Source organism: Alligator mississippiensis, chromosome 4 (genome assembly GCF_030867095.1).
Source record: "Alligator mississippiensis isolate rAllMis1 chromosome 4, rAllMis1, whole genome shotgun sequence".
NCBI classification, from domain to species: Eukaryota; Metazoa; Chordata; order Crocodylia; family Alligatoridae; genus Alligator; species Alligator mississippiensis.
In genome coordinates this window covers 82,271,874-82,292,674 of record NC_081827.1, presented here as the reverse complement: position 1 = coordinate 82,292,674, position 20,801 = coordinate 82,271,874, and the positions used below count along the sequence as shown (strand labels likewise).

Sequence of the window (20,801 nt, the reverse complement as noted above, 5' to 3'; positions counted from 1 at the left end):
AGAACATCAAGACCCTTAAAGAGGAGAAAGGGTCCTTAACATCTGTGGAGTGAAGATTGATTAGCAGGAATCAGATAGATTATAATGAGCCATGAAGTCAAACGATCCCCTCAGTGCTGCCTGAATAAAAATGCCACTGCTGCAGCTGTGCAGTTGGTTTTAACATTGGAGAGGAATTAAATAAAGGTACAATACTGCACTCTTGCATCTGTCCCTGTTGAACTCCAACTCTGTCTCCATACAGCTGTTGAAGGAAAGAGAAGAAAAAGAAACAACAAACATCTTGCAGCATCTCTGGACTGCTCTTCTGGACAGAAAATCAGCTTTTCTGCTTAAGATATTAAGATAAGATATTAAGATACCCATATTGGAAGGCTAATTTTAAGGAGAGGATTGTGCATGATAGGTGAGTAAATATGGTGTTTTTTGCAGAAACATTTTTTTTTAATAGAAGAGTAAAAAAGTTGTAAGATAAATTATAGTATGATAAAAAGAATGCATTAATATTTTTGGTTTTGATTCTATGAAGACATGAATGCTTATTTTACATGACACACTGTAAACCAATGGAGATAGGTTATTTAGTTTACTCCTACTTTCTCTTGTTCATTTTTATGTTTGATTTATTCTTCTGTCCAGTGATTAACCTTACTTTTAATATCTTTTAAAACTGCAAGTCTTTTTTCCAGATTCATTTTTTTTCTTTTTTGAGGAGTGAGGTTGAATTCTTATAAATAGATATTAACCGGACTTGTAATAAACTCACCATTTATAATCTTAATAAATATTTTAGTGTATCACATATCAACTAGTAAAAAAAAGTGATGCATTTTAAACCTACATCAAAGCATCTGGCTTATAGGATATAGTAACAAACTGAGATTAAAATATACATTACTTAATTATTTTTCTTATTTAAAAAGTTGATTCAGGGTGTACAGCATCCTGAAATATGGAAGCACAAGAACAAAACATTACCATCACAAGCCTTTGAATTCCATGTATCTCCTTTATAGAATAATTGGAAGTAAAGAATAAAGATGTAATTTAACCTAAGTTAGCAGCGTGCCAGACTTCAGACGTCAAGACTTCAGAAAAAACACAAATTGTCACAACAAAAAAGATGACCTTGTGGATAAAATTTCAAAGCAGGGCTTGAAAAGTTATGAGAGAATTATGTGGGATGTATTTACTGGAATTTATTCTTTTTTTTTGCACTACCTATAACCCATCTAACATTGAAAGGTTAAAGTGGGTAGAGGACAAGTAAAGCAATAAATTCTCCAATTGGAAGAAATGAAGCAGTTGCGGACAGTATAGTATTACACAGTAGGTGCGTGTACATGAGAGGTTTACTGCTGAGCTGCCTACTTAGCTCCGCAGTAGACCCACACCCTTAAGGCACCTTAAAAATGGCTAATGCACCTTAAATCAGCATGTGTAGACACACACACTGTGTTCAGCAACTGTGACAACAGGAAGTTCCTGGAGCCAAGTGCCTCACCCAGACTGTCTCCTGAATTGTAATCTTCCTAGACACTTTATTTCTGGGACAATTTAATTTTATATCACACAAAGTTGGGCCCCAGACCCTTAAAAAGGCAGTAGCAAGACTATTAGTTCTTTCCTGTAAGTTGTCCTGTTTCCATCTCAGAAGCCTCATCAGGTACTATCAGCAACTCCCTTGCTGCTGAGACAGAAGATACAATGCTCAGCCAATAGTTATAGTTATGAAAGCGTAAATACAGGACTCTGCCATCTTAGAAGCCATCTTTGCAGCTGCATGGCATAACAAGGTATTTTTAGGCATGCTTCTTTTCCAGTGAAGAAAACAGCTTCCCTGCTCAAAACATACACCCCAATTTTAGGAAGCTATAATGGGAGGAAAGGGTTGTGTATGAGAAAATACAATATTTAAGATAATTGGGTTAGTCTAAACATGCATTTAGCCCCTCTTGACAAGAACAGCAGTAAAAGAATACTAGAAATACATGATATAGAGAGCAGAAATTATAGGAGTATGTTGCAAGAAATGCAGTGCAATTAATGAGAAATCACACAAAAATAGTGACTCTTATTTATTTTAAAGGCTCCAATCTATTTCATGTCGTACTTCCCTTCTGGTTTTAAGCTATAATCTTCAGACAGTTGGATGACATGCACCAAGGGCCATACTTTGCTTTTGGTTACATGCATGTAACTCTGAGGTGACCTCATGAAATCAGTTACAGTACCTTGGAATCAGGTTAGTACCACTGAGAACCCTTAGCATGAAACCCATACAGATTTATGAAACTTGTAACAGAATTTGGCACCGATTCCTTTGGGAATTGTCCCCGCAGCATGTTTCCATGTTCACAGCATGTTTGGATTTAGTCTTGTTAAGTCACTGGGAGACTCTGGCTAATACTTTAAAATCCATGCTTTTCTTCTGTCTTAAGCTCTTTTATGGTGCCAGTCATTGAAGTAGCTCAGTGCTGATATATGAGGCCAACTCAATCTCTGGTGTAAACCTAATATACAAAAAACAGTGGGTGTTTTACTAAGGTTAATTTGGTTACCCATGTAATATAGATGAAAGCTCCAGTGGATTGTTGAATTATTCAGTATTTACTATTTAAATGGTCAACAAAAAGCCATTTCAGGATGAAAAACTCAGTTTGATCCAAACTTTAGTGGTGATTTATTTTTTCTGGCACATTGGAGACTGCAGTGCAATTGGGTGTTAATTAGCAAAAGCTAAGCATTAATCTTATTTACCTATTCAGTGTTTGATACTTGTTAAGTTTTGTTAATGTCATAACAATAAAAATCCTCCCCTGCACATTGATGAATGCTTTATTTCTCCAAGAGCTGTCCACTTCCCTCTGGACATATGTCTGATATATGTACAATACAATGTGTTTTTCTTTGTACATATCCATTTAATCTCAGCAATAAAATCCTTTCTCTCTCTCATCTTTGCAACCAACTGTATAATAAAAAACCCTCTAGGAATCTGCTAGCAAATACCAACCAGAATCAAGATCACTGTCAAAATCAAAGAGGAATATTTTGCATCTCTTCCAGCTAACCATCTAAATAGGATGATCCTACTGTCAGAAATATTTCTGCTATTTGTTAAGAAAATGCACTTTACTTAGTAAACAGACTATATAGCCTGCTGAAATTGACTGATAAAAAATGCATCACCTTTACTCAATCCTTATTTTGTTCTCAAGGGTGCTTCGGACAAAATCTATTATGTTTAATGCTAGAAATTTTATAGATCTTTCTCCTGTTAGTTCTGCAGAGACAACATAGTTTTGTTGAACTGTTATACATAGGTGGTAATTGCAAGGGAATTCTTTTCTCTTACCAGGCATTTTTGATTACCACTTCTTATTGCGTTCTTGAGGCCTTGGGTCTTTTGTAGTAAAGATTGTTACAAGGAACTAGAGTCTATTTTGTGGCTTTTGGTTTGCAAAGAGGATCAGAGTGGATATTCTTGTGATTTTTTTTCTGGAGTTAACATTTACTACATGGTTGTCTGCAATGGCTATTGGTTACCAGGAGACTCAAGCTGTAATGATCAGGGCAGACTATGCACAGCAGCACTGGTGCCTGGAGTGGGCCAGAGTCCTCCAAGCCTCCCTCAGTCAGCTGTACTCTGCGGCAGCTTTCCTCAACCCGCAGCATGGTTCCCCACTGGAAAGAGGCTTGCACTTGGGGAAATCATGATGAGCTGTTGCCCCCATCATGGTTGCTCCCCCTTCGCTGCTATAGCAGCCAGGCGGAGGCAGGGGTGGGGCCAGACACTGACTACCAGGGCCCCTTGGAGTGGGGGCAGGGAGCAGGATTATTCCCTCCTCTGCTTCCAGAGCACTGCAGCGGGGTCTGCCCAACCTGGCCGCCACTGCCACAGCTTGCTCTGTGCTCTGTACTCTGGATTCATCCAAAAGGCATTTGGATGCTTATCTTGCTGGGATCATTTGACCCCAGCAGACTTCCTCCCTATGGCAGGGGCAGTGGTGATGTGTAGGGAGTGCACGGGGGTGTGCATGCACCCCCTGAGAGCACCGGTGCACCCCCTGACTGGCCATGCTCACTGCTTAAGCAACAGGCAGGTGGGAGCGCTGGTGCTCCCCCTGCAAGCGCCAGCCAGGGAGTAGAGTGCCATGGCACTTACAGAAGTGGCGTCAGTGATCATTCCCCCCCCCCCACCCCACCCCAGTCAGTGGAATCAGCCATGGGGGTACCACCCCTGGTTGCTGATTGGTTGCTGGGGAGGCATATGCCCCTCCTGACTAAGGTGGCACCAGTCACCCATGGGCAGGGGGCTGGACTCAATGATTTTGCAAGGTCCCTTCCAGCCCCTAATGTCTAAAAAATCTATGAAAGCTGCTGCAGACAGCAGCAGTGCTGTGGGGGGCTTAAAGGGCTCTGCCCTCCTCCAGGCCTCAGTGCTGCTGCGTGCAGTCCACCGCAGCTCTGCCTGCCTCTAGTGGGGCACCCCTGCCAGGAAGGGGCTTGCACTCCCCAACACAGACAGGAGCTGCTGCCCCCATCAAGGGCGCTGCACCCTCCCACTGCAGCAGTGGAGCAGGGTAGGAGCATGGCCAGATGCTGGCCAGCAGGACCCCTTGGGGGAGCAGAGATGGGGGTTATTTCCTCTCCCTCTGGCGGAGGGGACAGGAGTGGGCTTATTCCACAACTTGCCCCCAGCAGGGAGCGAGTAGCAGTGGTGGCAGTTGAGGCGGACAGACCCAGCTGTGATCTTCCAGGGGCAGTGTGTGTAAAGTGGGGAATAACCCCCTTCCCTGCCCGCTTTGCCTCAGGGGCCATGACTGCCTGCTGCTGCAGCAGCAATGGGGGAGCTCCTGGCAGATCCGGCTCAGGTTCCTGCCAGTGGGACAAGGAGTGGGGAATTCAACTCCTCTCTGGCCAGTTCAGCCTGGGTTGGCCATGCTCCCCCCCCCCCCCACCTCAAGCACAGCTTCCCTGCAGCAAAGGGCACACTTTAGCACCCCCCATCTTCTAGCCTGAGCAACTGCAGGCATGTGCCCACATTTGCTCAGTCCAGATGGAATGTCTGTACTGTTACAGACCAGTTCAACCTAGGCAGGTTAGACTAACCTTCAAAGATTTAAGGAATTCATGCTCCAGATTTTTGAATGTCTGTCCCTAGCCCTATAGTCTTCTTGGTTAGGGAATATCATTAAATGACAACTTCTATTATTATATCTTCCTTCTTAACAATAACTACAAAAATTGATTAATACCCGTATACAGAGGAGAGGTTAATAATACTTCACTTTGAAGTGACTTTTTACCACTTATTCTCCTATTCCCTGCACCTCTTTTAAAAAGTCCCTGTGAGTTTTTTTCTGGTGGTTTCACTTTCTTTTCAGACTGGCAAGTATCAAATCCAGTTTCTGATTTATTTTTGGTGGGACACTTTTCATCCAAAATTTGCTTATACTGGGACCGGCAATAGACTTGTGCTTTTGGCAGCTATTCCTCCGCACTGGGCACAAAGATCATTAGTTACAGACCACTGAGGCTAATTTCCTTTTTCTGCATGACAATATTTGTATTTGTGTCTGTAGGTGCATTTCTTCCAATAGGAATATGGTTGTTTGTATTCTGGTACAATTTGTTTCTTCTTAAGATTGTCGAGGTTTAGGTTGAAGTGACTAAAAGCATCATCAGGAGGCATAAATGTTGTGTCTTCTTGCACTGCAAGCACACACAACTAAATTCCATTTCTTACAAGGTTCCAAATGCAAAATTGCTGTCACCTCTCTACCTAACACAATGAACAGGAGCTTGTAGGCCTTGCTTTTACACTAGATGTTAGCAATGCATATTTCACTTGTATATTTGTTCCTGAACAGCCAGTGTTTTAAGTGTTTGATTGGCTTACTTTCATTCCCCATTTTAATTTTCTATATTCATACTCTGGTAAAATATTATCCTGAACTCCAGTGTCCAATTTAAATGAAATAATTGTTCCTTATACTTACTAGCAAAATCCAGTCCCTCTCATTAAGTATTCTTGATTCTACTATAGCTACATAAAATTCTTCAGGTATGATCTCAAATGGATGTGCTAGAGATTTTTATGTTTGGGGTCTGAAGTACCTGGAAAAATTGTTATGGTTAAAACAGGGCTTTCCAAATGCAGCACAATGTTTAGGGCCATGTTGCCTTTCACACTTGATGAATGCTGGGCTGTTCACTCTCCCTCACTTAGCACACTCCTAAAATTCACTCTGAGGTGGAATCTCTAAGCAGAGATTCTGTCAAATTTCCAAAAGCAGAGTTCTTGCTCACTCTCTTTAGTTCAGTAAGATACTGCTCTACACTTTCTCCTGTTGTTTGTTTGCAGACAAATCTGTTTCTTTCAAGAGTCTCTTTCTTCCTTGGCATGTGGTACATCTCAAATCTGGACAGTACTACAATTATGCTAGAAACAGACATTGCTTTTGTCACAGGATCAGATGTGTTGGGACGTGTACAGCTGATCCCCATTGATTGTCAGGTACAGATGTCACCCAGCACTGTTGTCCTGCTGGATCATACCCCTGCCACACCTGGGACTTCAGGAGTCCACTCCTGTAAGACAGTGGCCCCAGGTGTCTGGTCCAATCTAGGGTACACACCTGTCAGCATGGAGTGGGGAACCCCATAGGGTTCCCTGCTCTATACTTGTAGACATGCATCCTGGGGTGAAGAGAAGCCAAGATTGGAGTGGAAGTGGAGGCTTCTGGGATGCCTGGGTGCGAAGGCCATGCTGCCAGGGACAGGCATTCAGATGCCTATTGAAGTGTCCCAGGACAAACTGTTACCACATTTTTTGTGGTAGCAGATTTTGGTCTTTGGTAAGGGATGCTTGAATGGGAATTGCTTTGTCTTGCTTTGTCCTACCACAGACAGGATGTGCGTTTCTACCCTTAAGCTGTCTATTTTGATCATTTGCAAAGGAGAAGGTGCCATAAGCACCCAGGGCTTCCTCCCCCACAATATGCAAGAAGAATGAGGGTTTGACTTTATTATTTTTCTTTTTTGTACCTGTGACTTCTAGGTACCACTCAAACCTTTGTCTGAATTCCCTCTAGTTCTCTGCTATGTTGCCCAACATCAGAAGGTAATATGGAGGTTGCAAGACTTCCATGAATAACGGTCCATTTGCTTAAACTATCAGTATCACTGTAAGGAAGATCACTTACAATGGCACTTGTCCTTCCAACTGGCTGTGTTGCTCCACTTGCTCTCTGGTTCTAACTTCTTCAGTTTGGATCTCAAATTCTTTCTCATTCACTACTTCTAGGGATCACTGGGTTCAATAAACACAGGTATACATGAATGAAGAGAACTAAACAATGAACTTTATTGTGGAGTAGTAGACAATTCCTGCAGACTCTTGTCTGTCTGTCTTACACTAGCAAACCTGACACATGGACCATATCCCCATTTCCAAACTCTGTAGTCTTCTTAGTTAGGGAGCATCTTTAAATTACGTGTTCTCTTCTACCATATGTCTTTGTACAGTACTAAGGATGGGATCTAAATGCAGATATCAGGAGCCCTGTCTAGTGTGGGTTTGGACACAATAACCTAGGTGGTCTTTTCCAGTTTTACATTCCTATGTGTCTATGAATTGGATTGTATCTCCTTCCATGCATCATTCACTGAGATCCAGAAGTGGGACAAAATTTTATATAGTATAACATTTCATTAGTTTACATGACTTTATAAAAAAAAAAAAAATGAGAAAACCCTATTGCTGAATTGGCATTTTCCAATATACATCTGTTACAACAAATAATTCCTAACAAGCTTGATCTGTTACTTATATGTGACCTATTATAGTTGTAACTCAGTTCCATTCATTCAATACTGAGATAATTTTAGGATTTAGAATGTATTACTACTTAAAAGCAATACTACTTATACGATTAGTTGTGGCAGAGTGCCACAGTTGCCATAAGTAATACATCACCAAGGTTAATAAAAGGCAGCTGGGCTCCTAATTTAAGGAGAAGAGGTTTGTTGAGGAGAAATGAGATAGAAAATTGGACTCAAGGTAAGTAGAAAAACTGAAAGGTCTAAATTGGAGGAAGAAAGTCACGATCTTCTGTTCTACCAGTTAAGGGTAAGGAATGGTGAATCTCATGATCCACGTCTACATGTGCAGACAGTACAGACATGGGAGCACCTCCTCTATTTTCTTCTCATTTGCTCCCATTAGGTAGAACCTGGTCAGTACCACAGTAGAACTACTCCCCTTCTTCCATCATCTGTGGATGGAGCTCCTTCAGAATCTCTCTCCCAGTTCATACCCACCTGGTGCAATTCTCTGAACACCATGGTGCAGGGACCACGTTCTGTTCCCATTCCTGTAGACCTTGCAAATGCTTCATTAACAGAACTAGTTCTTTTAAAAATGAGTTTAAAACAACTTAGTCTACATCTTCAAATAGTGTTCTTTGAAAAAGGAAACACAATTCTCAGCTAACAAACTTTGTTTAGGGTTCAGCCAATTATTTTTAAATCACATTAGATCATATTACTTACAAAGGACCTTGTTATAGGTTGTACTTTGAGCTGCCCAAATGGTGATTGATGTCAGTGCTAGCTCAAGCATGGAGAAGTCACACCTTAAGGCTAAAAATCTTCTCTGACTGCCTCCCACCTGCATAGCTGTGACTTTCCATGAGAGGGAGGGCTGGTGAAAAGGGGCCTCACTAGGAGCTATAATTATGAGTTTCCACTACAGGGCTGGTAAGGCAGGACAGGCTTTTATCCCTGTTTTAGGTGGAGTAGTGCAAGAGATGGGCTGGAGCAGGGGGGAACATGAACCTGAGAGGCAGAGAGTTAATGGGATGGGAGCTCCAGGAGCTGCCTAAAATTAATATATAACAAGACCCAAAATTTGAAGGTCAGATAATACAGGTAAATTTTCACAAACAACTTTGACTCTGACCCTGTATTAGCAGCCAAACTCTACTTATGCCTTAATGACAAATGCTATTCTTCGTTTTTGTTTCCCATATTAGTTTAAGAATAACTTTATACTTACCTCATATAAGTGAAAAACACACATCCAATTAACAGCCCATCACACCCTCCATATATGCTATAGAAAAAACACCCAAAATAATTTAGGATTGTGTATCATCTATTCTATTATACAACCCTCTAGAACAAAAATCCTACTGTACCTATTTCCTACATGCAAAACCTTAAAGTCCAGCTCTCCAGAATCCAGTCTTATATTCATGTTTACTTCATCCACACTAACCAAACTTTGCTAAATTAACCTAATCATCTTCTATAATGTCAACATAACTAATGTGAAAAGTTTCTCAAGGTTTTTTCTGTGTTTTTCTAGTGGTTAATGTCACAACCCAACGTTGTGATTTTCTGTTTGTGTGTGCTTCGGCATCGCTAAATTATTTTTCCCGCTAAATTGCAGCTTCCTTGCACGGTGGAGTTCTCTGCTGCAGAAGAGAACCCCGGTACAACGGAGTATTCCCGCCAAAATTTGTAGCTTTCTTTGCATGGTGCATTTCTTTTGCATCTAAGAAATGCACGGTGCAAGGAGTTCCCGCCATTTGTATGAGGATTCGTGCCACATTATTGGCCGATTCTAAATTATGCACACATGGCGGCTAGCGATTGGCTTGCTAGCCGTATAAAGAGCTTGAGTGGTTTCCACCCAAGTTGGAGGACTCCAAGAACACCAAGTTGGAGGAATTAGAGAACTCACCAGGAGGAGGAGACTTTGCGCTGTGTGAAGATCTCTAAGCGCTGCGGATCCTTACGGACCCAACACATTTCTTAAGAAGGCAACAGAGGTCTAAACAGCCTCTGGCCTCTCCCCGTCGCCGAGCGCAATCCTAGACATATCCCTTTCCTGTATACTCAAGATTCGAACCCACGGAGCTTTAACAACTCTGGGGCCAGAGAACCGGTCTGAACCCGCAGAGCTTCAGCAACTCCAGGGGAAAGAAATTACCGAACCCGCGGAGCTTCACAGCTCCGGGGCTAGAACGAATTTGTCGTAGTCCTCCAACGAGGATTTAAGCGGAGCTGCGCCTGGATGCTGACCAGCCTACACCACTACCACCACTGGTGTAAGTAAACAATCTTTGAATCAACCACTAAGCGTCCTTGACTAATTCTAGTTTGCCCCCCGCTCTTCTCCGGCCCCGCGTGCCCGGGCTGCTGGCCACAGCCCGCGTGCGCAAAGACGGGCCCGGCTCACCCCTGGCCCGCACAGTTAATAATTCTTACATATGTGTGTCTCATTAGTTCAGCTGTTATCTAGCTTTTTCTTTACCTCCCTCTCTTATACCCTTCATCACTGGTCATGAAATTTAACTTTATCTTGGAATTTATGCTATAAAGTCCTTCTGACTAGTTAGCTAACACTCATATGAAAGTCTGACAGAGAGACACTGCTTGTTTCAGTGATTCTGGAGCACAGAATCGAAGAAGTAGGGCTGAAAGAGACATCCATATGTCATCTAGTCCAACCCTGTGCCTGAGGCAGGATCATCCCTGTCCAAACCATTTTATACAAATCCATAATCCAACCTCTTAGTAAAACTACCTAGTCAACCCTAAACACACAGCATAAAACATAACAACCTAACCTGCAACAAGTAAATCAGGGGGACCACAGCAGCCAACATCTTGCTTCTGTAAAAGGTTATTACTATATGCTCAAGAAATCATAGGAAGAGGGTCATGCCCCTAGCTACAGAGGAAGGCAAAAACTCCCACTGTCCATACTGATCTATGGGGTAAAATTCCTTCTTGACCCCAAATATGGCAATTGGTCTGACCCTGAGTGGTCACGTTTTCAAGCTTAGGAGGATTCAGGGCCGTCTCTGCAGAACTCTAGGTTTTTGTTCATAAATACTTTTAGCACAATCTGTGCTTAAGCAGAAACACAGAGGAGGAAAACTCTTAAGCACTTGCTCAGTCAGTAGGAACACTCTTACGATATGGTAATAAAAATGGTATCTGTGAATACGGCACTGTAAGCTGTGTCTATATTTCTAGGAACCTAATAAAAGAATATATTATTAATAAGTTAGGCATTCATCAGGTAAGGCTGTAATTGACTTTTGTTGTTCTGTTTCTTCTTTTCAGGTTGTACATTGAAGTGGGAATAGAATGAAAAAGGACATTGTCCAGGCTCAGACATGCTTGTTCATTTGAATATTTAGGAAAAAGAAACCAGTTTCAAATCTATTCTTCACCTATTATTTGGCAAGTGTTTTTGCATAAAATCTGTGTTCTTCATGTAAGATAATTACTGTTCCAATAGATGCCATACTGTGTAGATGGACTAAGTTGGATTATACCTATTCCTGACCATGCAAAAGCCATGCTTTTCCTCTCTGCATCTCACTGGGCTCTTTCTTGTGTTTCCTTCAGCATTTCTCTTTTCATGCCTCTTTCTCACACAGTTACAAATCTAGTTACCAGGAAAATCAGCCATAATGCCTCTGTACTAGATTCAGTTCAGATCATATGTGCTCTCAGGTGTTTATCCTTGTTCACTGTATAACTGTAAGCCATTATACACAGTCAATCAGAGAAAAAGACTGCCAGTCTAGATGGATTTTCCAAGACGGATGGTCAGTTGTGAGAGAGAACTGGAGTTACAAGACTAGAATCATAGATCTATTAAGAGGATTGCAGGAAGAGCAAACAAAGATGGAGGATAAAATGGTGGGATCTGTGATATTATTTGGAGTCAGAGCACTACACTATATGATAAAAGCACAACCTTATGATTTGGATCAGCTGGAGGTATACCACCTTACTGTTGTTTTTATCACTTCTACTTGTCCATGGGGAAAACCCATGCCACGCACACTCTGGTGCATGGCAGGTTATCCCCAGGTGAGGTAGGGGAGGCTGGGCCATCAAACTGGGGTCCTGGGGGCCTCTGGAAGTTGCAGCCTGGTGCTTCTGTAGCAGGGAGCCTGGCTGGCACCCAAAGTGTGTCTCCAGCTGGCCAAGCTATGGTTTTAGGCAGCATGCACAGCTGCCACATGTGCCATCCTGCTTTTTTTTAAGTGGATTTTTTTTATCCCAAGATCTCCTGAGGTTAAAAAAAACAAAACCTTGTACTGCAAAGTAGCAGTGCAAAGAATGCTGCATATGAGGTTTGTGGTGCTACAGATGGATCTACAGCGCCATATACCGCATGTCCATGCTCATCTGGATGCACCCAAAGGGTGCACATCCACAAGTATGCTCATGCAGGGACATGCGTTTCCCACAAGACAGATAGCAGCAGCAATAAATATTTGTGCTGCTGCTGTTTGTCCCCGGGCGTGCCTCTGCATGTGTGCTCTGGCACATGGCAAGCTGTGGGGTAGGGGTTGCTGGGGCCAGTATCTATGTTAGCCCCAGTAGCCTTATCTGTGTTTCTGGGTGCCTCCGGGGCTTCAGCAGTATTGAGCTGGCCTCTTGGAGCCTGGCCACCAGCCAGAATATGGTTCTGGCTAGCCATGCTCCAGTTTCTGGTGGTGCACACTGCTGTCACATGTGCCACTCCACTTTTTTTAGCAGCGTTCTTTTTTTACACCAGGAGATCCCAGTGTCAAAAAAACCCACCATGCTTTGAATTAGCAGCACGGCACAGGACTGCATGTTCACTGCATATGGTTTGCAGCACCTCAAATGGCTTTGAGGTGCCGCAAATCACACGTGTGCGCTCATGGGGATGCGCCCAAGTAGTCTTTCTACTCCTGCAGATTCAGGGGCAGGTGGAATACATAACATGTGGGGCTGGAAGAAAGGAAAGGTGCTTTTGGCTCCCATGTACTAGGTCAGATACTGTATGGACCAGGAAGAGAGCTGAAGAAATTTTTTTGTGAACTAACCCAATTCAGTGGGATTAATGGTTTTAGTTTGAGGGAAAAGCTCATCTTACTTACCATGGTTCTTATGGTTTCTGATCCAGTTCATGTACATCTTCTCTTACAAGTAGCTTGAAACTAAGTTCTGTACCCTAAATAGAAAAACCTGCAAAAACTCCTTAGATCCTAAAATGCTTTTTATTCGTTAGGCTTTATGAATCTATAGAATTTGGTTGAAAACACCAAAGAAAAAAGCTTTATAAATGATTTTTGAATTACCAAATGTTTGAATGCTTTTGTAGTAGAAATCCAAATCACTAGTGTTCATTGTTCCTTAGGCTTAACAGTAGCTAAATTTACATGTATTTCCAGATAATTTTATCTTTTGAAAGTGCCTACGATAATCAGTATGAATGCAATAGTGCACGTGAGTATTAAGGGTCCTAGAAGTAACCGCTGAAAACCCCCCCAAAACTGCCAAACACAGAACAAACAAAAAAAAAAACCCACTTACTGGTGGGATTAAAAGATAAACTATATTAAAATACACCCAAAACTAAGTAAGTATTTATCATCTAACTCATAATATTGAACTTTTGCAAGCAATGGAAGAATGACAGAAAAGAATCACCATGTATGCTACTATGGTAGTGAACTGGCATAATGTTAATTTGTTTTGAGTTTAATTACAGGTTATGAAAGTCTCTGTAAGCCCTTTGCTGAAGAAACAAATTGTATAAAAATAAACAGTTTATTCATTTGAACTCAGTGTAGGAATTGTTGCATCATAGTTTAAATTTTTACATTGCTTTGCTTTCTTTTTCACCTTTTTCATTTTGTTCTTGGATATCTAAAATGTGAAAAATAATTCTGCGGTTCAGTGGATTAATTTCAAAGAGAGACCACCATCTAGTGGTTGAATCAGACATCACTCTGAATGTACACCATTGTATTGTTGCATGAGATTGACATGAAGTTGCTTCAGCTACAAAAAAGTGCATAAATGATGCTCCTGGTAGTAAGGGTAAAAATGAATACCAGGTGAATTTATATTTCACCTGAAAAACTGTACGCAAGCAAATATATAGTACACATCTTTGTCTATATATTCTTCTGTAAGCAGTTAAAGCTGTACGGTGATTAGAATTGATCATTGCCTAAAACTCACTTTCCTCTGTTCTAGTCCATAAACCATACATAGGTGCTCATGTATAGACCACTGCACTGTAGAAAAGGGGTTGTTGCCATGTCATTCTTTTAAGAATGCTTTAGAATGCCATGATTCATTGGTTTAAAGTGATCCAGCATGTTTGAAGTGGTTTTGGCTGAATGGCAGTGGAGTTTGCAAAAGAAAATAGACTTAGCAAAACTTTACTTTTGCATTCTTATTTAATCAAACAATGTCATTCTAAAGGTTACTGTTTTTCAACCGATTATCACTTCATTGTTTTGAATTAATTCATTTTTAATCAGTTACTATTAAGATAATTTGTTTACCCTATTCTAGATTTTGCTGAAGCATTTGATAGTGTCATATAACATCTTACCTGCACAATTAATACAGTTTACCCTGAATATGAACATGTCACAAGTAATAAAACGGAGCTAAAGGACTAGGAAAAAAAAAAATAGTACACTTCAGTGTATTGAGTTGCAGCTGAGTTCTCTAGTGTGGTATATTACAAGGATGCATGTTAGAAACCAGATAATTTAACATCTTCATTAAGTATCTGGAAAGAAGGCATAAACAGCCATTTAATTAGATTTGCAAATTATACTGAATTGAGGAGTACTAGAAGCATGAATCAGAACATTGCAGTAAGATAAGGTGACATGGAAAACTCATAAATAGGACAGAAGGTAAAAAAAACCCATAAAAATTCAAAAGGTCAGTTAATAATTAAGCTGAGAATTATCCTAAACCCAGTGGAAAAACAAGATTTCTTGTCCTTCTACAGATACATAGCGAGCAAAAGGAAGGCACAGAGTAACAAAGGGCCCCTACAGGACAAATCTACAGGACAAATCAGGACAAATCAGGCCTCTTCAATGAGTTCTTCACTTCAGTATTCCTAAGTACTGACCAAGACAATTCCCCTACCTTGAACATAGATAGATGTCCAAAAGGCACCAGACCGCCAAAGGTTAGTACTGACTTATTTAAGGAGCTGAAGGAATTGGTGAGTGTCATAGCTGAGCCGCTGGCATGGCTGTTTGAGCATTTATGGTGCTCTGGCCAGGTCCCTGGGTATTGGAAAAGGAACAACGTGGTGCCCATTTTTAAGAAAGGGAGAAGGGATAAGCCGGGTAACTTTAGGCCAGTCAGTCTTACCTCTATCTTTGTGAAAATACTGGGAAAAACCATCAAATAGCACATTTGTGAAGGTCCAGCAGGGGAAATGATGCTGAAAGGAAACCAGCCCGGGTTCGTCACAAGTAGATCCTGCCTGACAAACCTTAAAGCCTTTTATGACCAGGTCACACACTACCTTGACACGGAAGCTGATGCCGATGTCATCTACCTGGACTTTAAGAAGGTCTTGGACACAGTTTTGCATCCTATTCTCGTAGGGAAGCTAGCAGGATAGTGGAGTGGATGCTTACACAGGTGGGTGGCAAACTGGCTTAGGGACCGCACCCAGAGAGTGGTGGTGGACGGGTCATTGTTGGCCTGGAGGGAGGTGGGCAGTGGGATCCTGCGGGGTTCAGTCCTTGGACCAGTGTTATTTAATATCTTCATCAACGATTTGGATGAGAGTGCGGAGAGCCTCCAAATTTGCAGATGATACCAAGTTGTGGGGCAAAGTTTCACACATACATTTCAGGCTAGATAACTTAATTCATGCATATATGTTGTCCATAGCAAAATGACTGAAGTTCTCTAGCCTGAGATGTACGGGAGGTCAGGCCTGAATATCGAGGGGTCCCTATTATACCCTGACTTTTAGCATATATATATATATGGAGATAGCTGGAAATATCACATTTACTCAAAGAACCTTGCCTGCCTGTGTCCTTAGACCCCTTGATATTCAGATGAATATCCCTACTATAACCTGACTTTTACCACATAGACAGACACTAAAAGTCAGAGTATAATAGGGACCCCTCAATATTCAGGTCTGACCTCCCATGTATCTCAGGCTAGAGAACTTCATTCATCACCCCTTTGTTAAGCCCAATAGCTTGTGTAGGCCATCTTTGAAAGCCGCTGAAGACATCAATACACAACACTTCCCAATTGTCTTGGTAGGCATTTTTTTCCCAGTCTTAAATCATCTCTATGGCTCTTTTTCTACACCTTCTCTAACTTTTTTCAATCCACTCTTTTCAAAATATAACAAGTCCCTTTGCTGTCTCCTATACTTGTTATCTAAACAACAGAAAATAAGTTGAAAGAAAACACAAAGGAATTAAACAGCAAATGCAAATCCACTGGGTTCTATATGCATAGCGTGACAACATCTGTGTGCTGATGCACCTGGGAGAGCAAGCCTTCCTTTGCAGCAGATTCTGTAGGGATACCTCTGAAAACATCTGCTGTTCCTCCTTCTGAGCAAATTTGTAGGGTAGTTTCCCAATAAAAGTATAAATATCTCAAAACAGAAGTAGATTGGGAATTTTCCATTAGAGAGAGAGTGTATGTGTGGGTATTGTCCAGTCCTCCCTCACCCCCAGTGGAAAATTCCCTTTATGAAAAATTGAAATGTTCTGTCCAGGAAATGAAAACAGCTACAGTACTGACTACATGGAAGGCTTTTTGACAATGTTTTTTTCTCCCTAAAAAGAGAAAGTAAAATTGGTAACAGCCTGAAACTGGAAAAAAAGAGTTCTTGGTAGGCTTTAAATCAGGGGCAGGCAATTATTCCGGGTGGAGGGCCACTTACTGGGTTTTGGCAAGCCATCGAGTGTCACATGCCAGGCATCCAGGGACAGATGAATATTAATTTTCTAAATTTTTTAGGGCCCCCGCAGGCTGGATACAATGGCCAGCCCTGCTTTAAATGGGGGTATAGGTATCCTTTCCCCACCCTCATCCCAAATTTGAGGCTACTTGAAGTACATTAGTTAGGAGATTTATCTACTTCAGTATACAGCAGATTGTACAGTGGGAGTAATTTTGCAATGGTCGGAGTGATTTTACAGTGTCTGTCTCTGCTTTCAGACAAAGGTGAGACCCCAGTTCCTTACACAGTGGGTGTGTCTACATGTTCATTACTGAACAGTGGTTACTGGGTTTTTGGTTGTAGTCATGTTGGTCTAAGGACATAGGCAGTAGTGCTGTGCGAAGCTTCGGCCCCTGCTTTGATTTAGCGGACATTCGGCCCGATTCAGTAGCCAAATCTCTGAATCTGAATTGAATCAGAGGACCCTTTAATCTCTCCAAATTGAATCGGAACCCTCTGAATCGATTTGGAGAGATTCGGAAAGATTTGGTGATTTGGACATAGACATAGCTTTAAATGTTTTTTCTACATACCTCTAGGTAGCAGGTGGCTCATGAATGCTGCAATGCTGGGGCAGATGGAGCGTCCCACAGGAGTGGGGGGGGCTCCCCAGTATCCTTGGCAGGAGACCCGGAAGTGGACCAGAAGCACTTCTGGTCCACTTCTGGGTCCTTCGGAGAGCACGCGGGGGGCCCCCCACAACCCCCTGGCTTGGCAACTGGTGCCTGCTGGGTCTGAGGGGGAACCCACAGTCCCCCCACAGCAGATCACTGAGCTGGACGGGCTCCCCTGCATGCACCCTGGGGGACCCAGACACTTCCAGGTCTACTGCCAAGCCCATGCCCCCCTGCCCCCCCACTCCTGTGGGACACTCCATCCACCCAGCATCACAGTGTTCACGAGCTGCACCTGGTACTTCAAGGTATGTAGAAAAAACATTTAAATCTGTTTCTATGGCCAAATTGCTGATTCTCCGAATCAACATCGAATCTTCAGATTCAGATTTGACCAAATCAAATTGAGAACAGTGATCCAAATCAACTTATTGAATCACTGTCCCTGATTTGGACTGAATCCGAATTGAATAGGACCCGTTTTACACACCCCTAATGGGCAGGCAAGGTTCTTTGAGTAGGTGTGATATTTCCAGCTATTTCCTTTTTCACAGATGGCCTGTTTTCTACTTTGAATTACTACTACTGTAGAGTATCCCCTACCCACCTTTGCCCCCAATGCCCCACCTCCACTTTTTTCCGCCCTCCCTTTGCTGGTGTACCTTTTGTTTCCCTAATTTCTAACTATTTACATTCTCAATGATATCCTGTCACACTTTTAGCTTTTCTCATTCCTTGGAGTTTCAGAACAGCAGAGATTTCCTATGTCTGAAGAAGGATGATTCCACCTGAAAACTTGCTAAGAACTTTTTTCTAGCTACTCAGTTGGTCTAATAAAATATCACATCTGTTCAAAGAACCTTGCCTGGCAGTGGTTACTGCACATTTAATTTAGTACTTGTATAAATCAAGTACTAAATAGATGCTCAGTAACCACAGTTACTGCAGAGTTACTGGTACTGTACCACCAGTAAACATCCTTTAGTGATGCTACTGTGCAATAACCTTATAAATAATACTGCACAGTAGCGTATTAGCACTATTTGTGCTGTGATGCACTACGTCACAGTATTATTAGGTTATTAGCCTAACATCTCATATAGATGCACCCAGTAATGACTTGTCTGGTGTTGGCATTAGATTGTAACTTAACTGTACCTTAATGCTCTGCTGCTAAAATATATAAAATTCTTCCTACTGAAATAAAAAGATGTTATAATTTATTTCAAAAGGTACAGGATTAACTAAGGAAAATAATAAATAAATGAGAATGAGAATTAAAACTAGATATAATGAAGAAGTACATATGGTCTGCAGTCAGGAAAACAATTAAAATAGATGCTTTGTTGGCATTGCATGAACTCCAGAAGGGCTGCACATGGGTTTAATAACAGATAGAATAGTGAATGATAGAATTCCAGTATAAGGAACCTCAGGGCAATAGTCCAACCCCACAAAAATCACTGCGACAAGAGGAACTTATTTCTTTCCTATTTTGTTCTTCAGGCCTACAATTAAAAGTTTAAATATTTATGAAGTCAAAATCTCTAAGTCTCAACTGTTGTCGGTAGTGTAGAGGGAGAGGGGGCAAAAAACGTGTAGGATGGGTTTGGGACTGGAGTCACATTCCCTTTGATTCCTGCTTCCACTGAAAGTTTTAAACAATGTACTCAACAGGGACAACCACACTTCTTTTCAGGTGGAGCTGAGGAAGTCAATTAACTTCATAACTCATTATTATCCACTTGATTTCTACCAATTTCTTTTCTCCATAGGTATTACCAACCCTTGATCTTCCTCTAATCAAGCTAGCCTTTGTTCTGCAATTATCCTGTCTGTCATTGTAGCAAAACCCCCAGCTTTTCTTTTTTAATACATATATATATAAGATAGATGTGCATCCCCTTCCCTTCCCCAGTTATTTCTGGCTTTTCTTTCTCTCCCTCTCTATTCCCTATAGACAAGCATAAGCGAGCTCAGATTTAGGATAAGCTTTAACATTTTTATTTTGGTAGCAAGTTTTTGGTTTTGGATATCCACAGTTTCATATTGTATTATTATTAGGTTTGCATTGATTTTTACTGTTGTATATTGTATTATTATCATTTTCGTATTGATTTTTATTGTTTTGTATGGATATTGTATGGTTTAGGCCTGTGTTTGTAAGTGAACCAAAGTAATGTCAAGTTTCCATTTTGTATGTCAAGTCTCCTTCTTGTATCCTCTGCCCGGGCATCCCCTGTGCTGCAGCTGTATGATTCACGTGTCCCTCCCATGTAAATTGGTTCCCAGATGAATGAGAGTGATCGGGAATGATTAAAATACAATGGTAGTGGGTCTCTACTGAATGGTCTGTAATGACCAGGCCATCACCTCACAATGATTCATTCAGGAACCACGGACCTCACCCAGGAACAGAGACAAGAACCAACATTTGAAAGACAAAAGACCCTGCAGAACCAGCAACTCTACCATTGTACCCCACCATTACAGACACCCGAAACTGCACATCCCTGCATGGAGCACACATGCTCAGTACTCCAGGGGCTGACCCTTGCCTGGGCATGCCTCCTGTCATTAGAGTCACACAAGGTCTGCCCCTATAAAAAGGGACAGTGAAGACATACCCAGTGGGACGCCCTCTCCATCTGGACCAGCACCATACCACACCACCTATCCACCCAGAGGCCCTGCTGGCAACCCCCCTCTGGACAACACTTACTGGACAAGGACCCCTTTCCAGCCTGGATAGGTAGCTATCACCCCCCCCCCCCTTCAACCAAGGACTTGGACTCTGCTTCTCTTCCCTATCTGCACTCAAGCCCTTCCACTGAGTCTCTTCTCCTGCTGCCACTGTGAGTGCTGGGGGGGAGGGGGCATGTGTGCATGTGTGTGTGAACCAATAACTTCATGGGGTTGTGAAGTGTGTTGTCTGTGCAATAAAACTGTTATTTGGACCCCTGAGTTGGGTTTTACTTTACTATGGTTCACCCCTGCTCCAATCTCTGCTCCTCACCCCTCTAACTTCTGTCTCATTTCTCCCTCTCCTGCTTCTGGCTCACTGCCACCTCCAACACCTGTCCTGAGCTGCTCTCTGCCTCCAAACCCCCTGTTTTTTTGCCACTGTCTTATCCCCACTGCCTTTTTCTTTTCCCCTGAGCAACCAGGTTTCTGCTTCAGTTTCTTTCCTGACTATCTCCTCCTTGTCACCACTTATCTGCACTCCCAATACCTCAGCTGTCTGCCTCAGTTTCCAGCCCCAGTCTATCTTAAGTAAACCCAAACCTAATTCCTCAGCCAGCTTCTCTGTAGTCTACCAGTTCTAATCCTGGTTCTGGCAACTTTCACTCCCTACACTTTAACTCTCTCTC

General features: G+C 42.0%; 2 long non-coding RNA genes across 4 annotated transcripts in view; both read left to right on the top strand.

The window, feature by feature from the left end:
• LOC109281499 (uncharacterized) overlaps positions 1-13,633 on the top strand; it is a 296,076-nt gene extending 282,443 nt beyond the window's left edge. For 2 of the 3 annotated variants that reach the window (XR_009461633.1, XR_009461632.1), the window contains exons 3-5: positions 245-406; positions 9,461-10,121; positions 11,146-13,633. This is a non-coding gene — a long non-coding RNA (uncharacterized LOC109281499). The remainder of the gene's footprint in view (positions 1-244; positions 407-9,460; positions 10,122-11,145) is intronic. The other variant, XR_009461634.1, reaches the window with a different exon arrangement.
• A 1,195-nt stretch (positions 13,634-14,828) lies between these two features.
• LOC132250038 (uncharacterized) lies at positions 14,829-20,387 on the top strand. The gene is made up of 2 exons (XR_009461635.1): positions 14,829-15,013; positions 19,638-20,387. It is a non-coding gene; the product is annotated as an uncharacterized LOC132250038 (long non-coding RNA).
• Positions 20,388-20,801: the final 414 nt, after the last annotated feature.